Consider the following 6,254-nt stretch of genomic DNA (forward strand, 5'->3'; position numbering starts at 1 on the left):
CAAGGAGAGAGAGACTAGTAGCCGATGCACCGGCCCAAATATGACAGCAATACTCCATACATGGGCGAATAGTGGCCTTATAGAGGTACAGGATACTTTCGGGTGCTAGAAGTTTTCTAGCACGGTAGAGAGAGCCCACCTTCCTCGCAGCGGCCCTGGCAATGCCCTCGATGTAATTGTTCCAGCTCATGTTTCCTGTGAACGTTAGGCCAAGGAGCTTGAAAGACGTACTCTCAGCTAAAGAGTTGTTGGCCATTGCTATAGGTGGTAGAGAAGGTTTCCTGTAATTATTGAATGAAACCAGTTTTGTCTTGGTGGCATTGAACGTTACCATCCATTTTTGTCCCCATTCCACCACTGATTTGAGGTCATCCTCCAGTGTTTCTGCCATTACTTTAGCTATATGTTCATTTGTTTTCCTGTCGTGCCTGCTATAGAGTGTGGTGTCATCAGCATATATACCCATCTCAGAGGCAATTTTATCGGGGAGGTCATTTATGAATATCAGGAACAGCAGAGGACCAAGGATAGATCCCTGGGGCACTCCGGCATTTATATTATATTGTTTAGACGTACGACCGTCGAGGACAACCTGGATTTTTCTCTTATCTAAGAAGGATTTAATTATGTTAAGTATTCTACCAGTGATACCGTAAGATCTAATCTTCCTGAGGAGACCCTCATGCCATACCCTGTCAAAAGCCTTAGATATATCTAGAGCTACCGCTCTGCCCTCTCCCGCTTTGTCCAGTGGATGGTATATGCGTTCAGAGATTACAGTGAGGATGTCTGCCGTGGAACGGGCTTGTCTAAATCCATATTGATGGTCGGTCAGAAGTTTAGCATCTGTAAGGTGCTGGACTAGAGCATGGTTAATTAAGGTCTCAAATATTTTGGCAAAAAGTGGGAGGAGGCTAATAGGGCGATAATTTAATGGGTCAGTTCTTTCGCCAGAATTCTTGAATACTGGTACAACAGAAGCAGTTTTCCAGCAGCTCGGAAAGCAAGATTCATTAAGGCATTTGTTGTAGAGTTTGGAGAGAACTGGAGCTACTTCGGCTGAGCACTTTTTTAATAGCACAGCTGGGATGAGGTCGGGTCCACATGCTTTGGAAGTGTCAAGGTTTTTTATGATAGCATGCACCTGAGCAGGGGTGATTTCCAGATCGTCTAGCTTGGCGTCAGTCCGCATAGGAAAGTCAGGTAGGGGGTGGTTTAAAGGGTCCAGTGTAGAGTTGGAGGCAAACCGACTGGCAAGCATGTTAGCCTTCTCGGTTGCTGAGCAAAGAACCTCGTGATTGTTGGTTAGTGGGGGAATCGTTGATTGCCCATTATTTACTACACTGTTGTAGATTTTCCAGAAGTCACGAGTTCCTAATTTTTGTGCTTCGATGCGTTTTTTAGTGGTTTCCGTAAATTCCCTCTTAGCTGTCGCTATTTCTTTCTTAACGTTACTTCTAGCTTCTATGTACTTTTGTCTGTTTGAACTGGACTTATGTCGGTTAAACCTTCGGAATGCATGCTGCCTTTGAGCAATGGCAGTTGCGCAAGTCGAAGTAAACCATTGGGGAGAGTGGGGCTTGCTATAGAATTTCCGCATGGGAACATGCGCTTCGATTGCAGTTTTGAACCATTCAGTGGTCTCAGTTGCACACTGTTCAGCAGGAAGAGAAAAAATATTTCCCCATGGGGCGTCTCTGATAAGATCTCTGATAGCTTCCCAGTCAGCCTTTTTATAATATCTGGTTGTTTTGAGCACTGGCTCTTCAGTTTTGGGTTTAGAGTTTAGGGCGATTTCAACCATATATATATATATATATATATATATATATTCAACCAATATATATATATATATATATATATATATATATATATAGAGAGAGAGAGAGAGAGAGAGAGAGAGGAAGGAGAGAGAGATAAAAAGGAACAAACCGAGTTAAGTCTCATCAAAAATATGGAACGCTTCACGAATTTGCGTGTCATCCTTGCGCAGGAGTCATGCTAATCTTTTTGTCGGAATACTCTCATCATATATATACAGTCCTGGTCAAAATCATAAGACCACTTAAGAAAGTAAGCGTTTACGCATACTATCGAATTTTTAATCAAACAAATGGTTGAAACCATTGCCAAAAGGGAAAATATGATGGAAAAAAAAATGAAATCTGCTTCATTCGAAACCTTAACCCTGATCTAATAATTATTTTTTAAAAAACAAACATTTTCACCTGGTCAAAATGATAAGACCACTTTAATAAAATCGGCTAGTTTTTAAAAAAAATGAATACGAAAAGCTTTCTATGTTACTAAAAGCCACTTGTTAGTGGATAAAAAAACATCTTACTAAATTATAAATGGCAAAAGGGAAACCGTTATCAGACTTTGAAAGAGGAAGGATCTTTGAGCTTAATAGGGGTGGACTCTCGCATAGATCCATTGTAAACGAAGTGAATCATAGCAAAACGGTCATCACAATTTTTTAAAGAAATCCAGATCAATATGGGCACAAAAAGAGTCCAGGTCGACCAAAAAAAAAAAATAAATAAATAAATAAAAAAAAAATAACCCCATCACTGGATCGCCGTATCAGAAGAAGTTTTTAAAATATCCAGTATGAGCTCAAGTTGATTGAAAAGGAAAACAGCAGCAGAATGTAGTCCTAAAACTATCAGAAGGCATCTGAAAATGAAGGGTTTCAATCATTTAAAGCGACTTATTGAACAGCACAAAACTAACCGACTTAAATATGCCGCCAAATACCAGACTTGCGATGAAGAAAAGTGGGAAAATGTAATTTTCTCAGATAATAAAAAGTTTAATCTAGATGGTCCAGATGGATTTCAACACTATTGGCATGATAAAAATTTGCCCAAAGAGACTTTTTTAACTCGGCATAGTGGAGGAGGGTCTTTAAAGTATCTGGGGTGCTTTCTCGTAAGCTGGGACCCTAAAGTTGCAACTAGTGAAAGGCTGGCAAGCATCATTGAAGTACATTTCAATGCTTGAAAATGCTTCTATCAAGATTGAAGGTCCACGTCTGTGTGGAAGAAATTGGATTTTCCAGCAAGACAACACTGCGATACACACTTCTCGACAAGCACGAGAATACTTTTCTTCAAATAATATAGAATTGTTAGATCATCCAGCATGTTCTCCGGACCGCAATCCCATTGAAAATCTTTGGGGATGGATGGCAAAAGAAGTGTTCAAGGATGGAACCCAGTATGATTCGATAAAGGAACTTTCTGATTCAGTTTTCAGTACATGGGATAAAATTCCTTCGCAATTGATAAAAATCTTAGTTGCAAGCGTGCCGAAGAGAATTTTTGAAGTAATTCGTAATAATGGAGGCTATACTAAATACTGATACCCTTTTTAGTAATTTGTAATTGCATTTTGTTAGATAAATTATCAGTGGTCTTATCATTTTGACCAGGTGAAAATATTTGTTGTTTTTAAAAATAATTATTAGATCAGGGTTAAGGTTTCGAATGAAGCAGATTTCATTATTTTTCCACCATGTTTTCCCTTTTGGCAATGGTTTCAACCATTTGTTTTATTAAAAATTTGATAATATGCATAAACGCTTACTTTCTTAAGTGGTCTTATGATTTTGACCAGGACTGTATAATATGTACATAAAAATTCTCCAAGTACCAAACATTAAGTTTTCTCTGTTGACTGCAACATGGTCGTCTTTAAATACAATGTCAATAAATACTTGTCAAGCATGCTATTAAATAAGCAAATCTTAAGTAATATAAATACCCGCGACCCACCCGACTCACAGCAAAATCCCACCCCTTTTCTTTAGAAGTTGGTAGATGTCGGAAGATTTCTTAATCGAATAGTTTTTTATTCTCGCATCGCTTTCCTTTGGAATTCTTTCACATGTACAATTAAAATATAATGCGAACTAACATCTCACTACACAACTACCGACTTTGAATGCCCCTTAAAATCTGGTTCAAATCACAGTAGCTCTGTACACTTCATTGGCAATATGTCTTATTTGCAGTGAACAAAAGTTAAAAAGTTAAGAAATAAAGAGAACAGAAAGAATGGTGTATAAACGATAGAAAAGAACTGGAAAAGGGAAAGAAAAGACCCCATGCGCTGTGGAGTAATTTTGTTATATCCGGAATGATTGGTATCTAAATGTAGTCTGATGCCAAGAAATTACATCCGCGGAACTCGTTAACACGAAACTTCTTTCCTGCAGACTAAAATACGAAGTTTTCCAAAAGTCATGAGAACATTTTAGAATATCTCAAGAATTATTAAGGATATAAAAACGTGTCTGGTATATTCAGAAAGTTTATAATCTCAAATTATTCATGAAATGCTCAAAGATGTTCAATGTTAACACTATTGGTAACATGACAATAGTACACTTCTTTCCAAACGCGTCTCAGCATTGCGCTATCAATGGTTACAACAGTTTCTGATATTCGAACCTTCAGCTCATCCTCGCCTCCTAGAATGGAAAGCACATAGACCAATCCTTTCACAATTCTCCACAAAAACTCGCAGGATGTGAGATCTGGAGATTTGAGAGGCAAGAGTCCATGATTCAATTTTTGCAAATTCAAGCACACAAAACATCTTTCCTGTTTGAGTGAACGCCATAACTGGACCTGAAAATAAATGAAAAAAAAAAAATCAATAAATTTACAAAAAATTTAATGTATTTAGTTTTAAAATGGCACCACTTTCATCTTACTACCATTCATAATAAAACAGATGTGAGGACTTGAAATGTGTCCAAGACTTTTGGAACATTCTGTATTATAGTTCAGGTGTAATGTCAAAAAATACTTAGTGAGCGATTTTATCAAGCAATTAATTTTCGTTCCATTCATTGTTTTCAATCCTTTCTTCGTATTGCTCATTGTCCAAATAACAATCTCATTAACACTTATCCTCGAGTGGCATTTTGTCTTGGTATGTGGCGACTAATTAGAGAAAAAACTTTGTATTCTAGAAATTCACATTTCTTCTTCTTCTTCTTCTTCTTCTTCTTCTTCTTCTTCTTCTTCTTCTTCTTCTTCTTCTTCTTGCTTTCTTTCTTTCCTTTTTCTTTTTATACTACGTGAGCCATGATAGAACTTTTTGAAAATCATTAAAAATACTTACATACATCATATGATGCAAACCCTTCAACTAAAATGCCACACAATTCCACATTAGACTTTAAGACGATGTTTATTACCACGAGGCACGCATACAACAATCATTTCTCTTATTTCACGTTGCTCCAACGGTGGAACGTGAACGGATTGCGTATGCGTGGAGTAGCGAGGGTGCGCAGATAGCGGATCCGAGGAGGGGGGGTACGATGATAAGTAAATGCAGCATTAAAAACATAAAAACCTTTTTATCTCCTCCTCCTCCTCCTCCTTCTCTTGTGTAATGGCAACCACGTGCTTTCTTTTATGGGAATCTATCCAAATGAACAACACCGCACCTTTATCTCCCCCCTCTCTCCGCTACTAAACTCTCTTTCTAGTGTTCGCTGTTTCGTTAGAGATTTGCATCTCTTTAGAACAAACAGACAAAAATAACAAAATTAAAAAGAAAGAACAAACAAAAAAACTGGAACACTTTTGGTATAGACAGAAGTACAATGGTATACCAACGTATTCACTTGCAGCAACTAGTATTTAGCTTTCTTCCCACAAAAAGCATGGATGGGACACAAGACTGGTTGATTAACGTAGGTAATCTACTTCCCTCAGGTGGGATACTCTGAATGCTTACAAAAATGGTACTAAATTTTTATGGCTGGACGAACAAATAGGCGGCATATTAATTAGAGAATGTGAAGTGTTGAAAGCGGCGAAAGAAATGCTCTACTGAGTTAGCTCATGATCTCTTCTAACTCTACAACAAAGGTCTTACCAAATCTTGCTTTCTTGCTAGCTGTAAAATTCCCGCTGTGTTACCATTATTCAAAAAATCAGATAAACAAACAACTGTACCGCTCAATTATCGCCGCATTAATCTCTTCATGAAAGAAGATTTTCAAAAGTTAAGACTTTCGATAAATACATCTTTTTTAGAGCAAGAGATTTTTTAATTCTTTTTTGTATTCATATTGATAGCATTAGCCCGCCACTGGCGGATCGAATCTTCCATAGAACAGCTAAATATACGCCAAGGTGTCAAAGTCAAATCCGAACGATGTGTTCTACTTTTCAACAAAAGCATCATGTTAATATTTCATATTAGAAAATAAAGTTCATATTAGAAAT

At 37.5% G+C, this 6,254-nt stretch overlaps 1 pseudogene; it reads right to left on the reverse strand.

Annotated features, from left to right (window-relative positions):
* Positions 1 to 1,948: 1,948 nt before the first annotated feature.
* Positions 1,949 to 2,014, reverse strand: LOC145265550 (U6 spliceosomal RNA; annotated as a pseudogene).
* Positions 2,015 to 6,254: the final 4,240 nt, after the last annotated feature.

Source organism: Euprymna scolopes, chromosome 3 (genome assembly GCF_053919585.1).
Source record: "Euprymna scolopes isolate OS-2025 chromosome 3, ASM5391958v1, whole genome shotgun sequence".
NCBI classification, from domain to species: Eukaryota; Metazoa; Mollusca; class Cephalopoda; order Sepiida; family Sepiolidae; genus Euprymna; species Euprymna scolopes.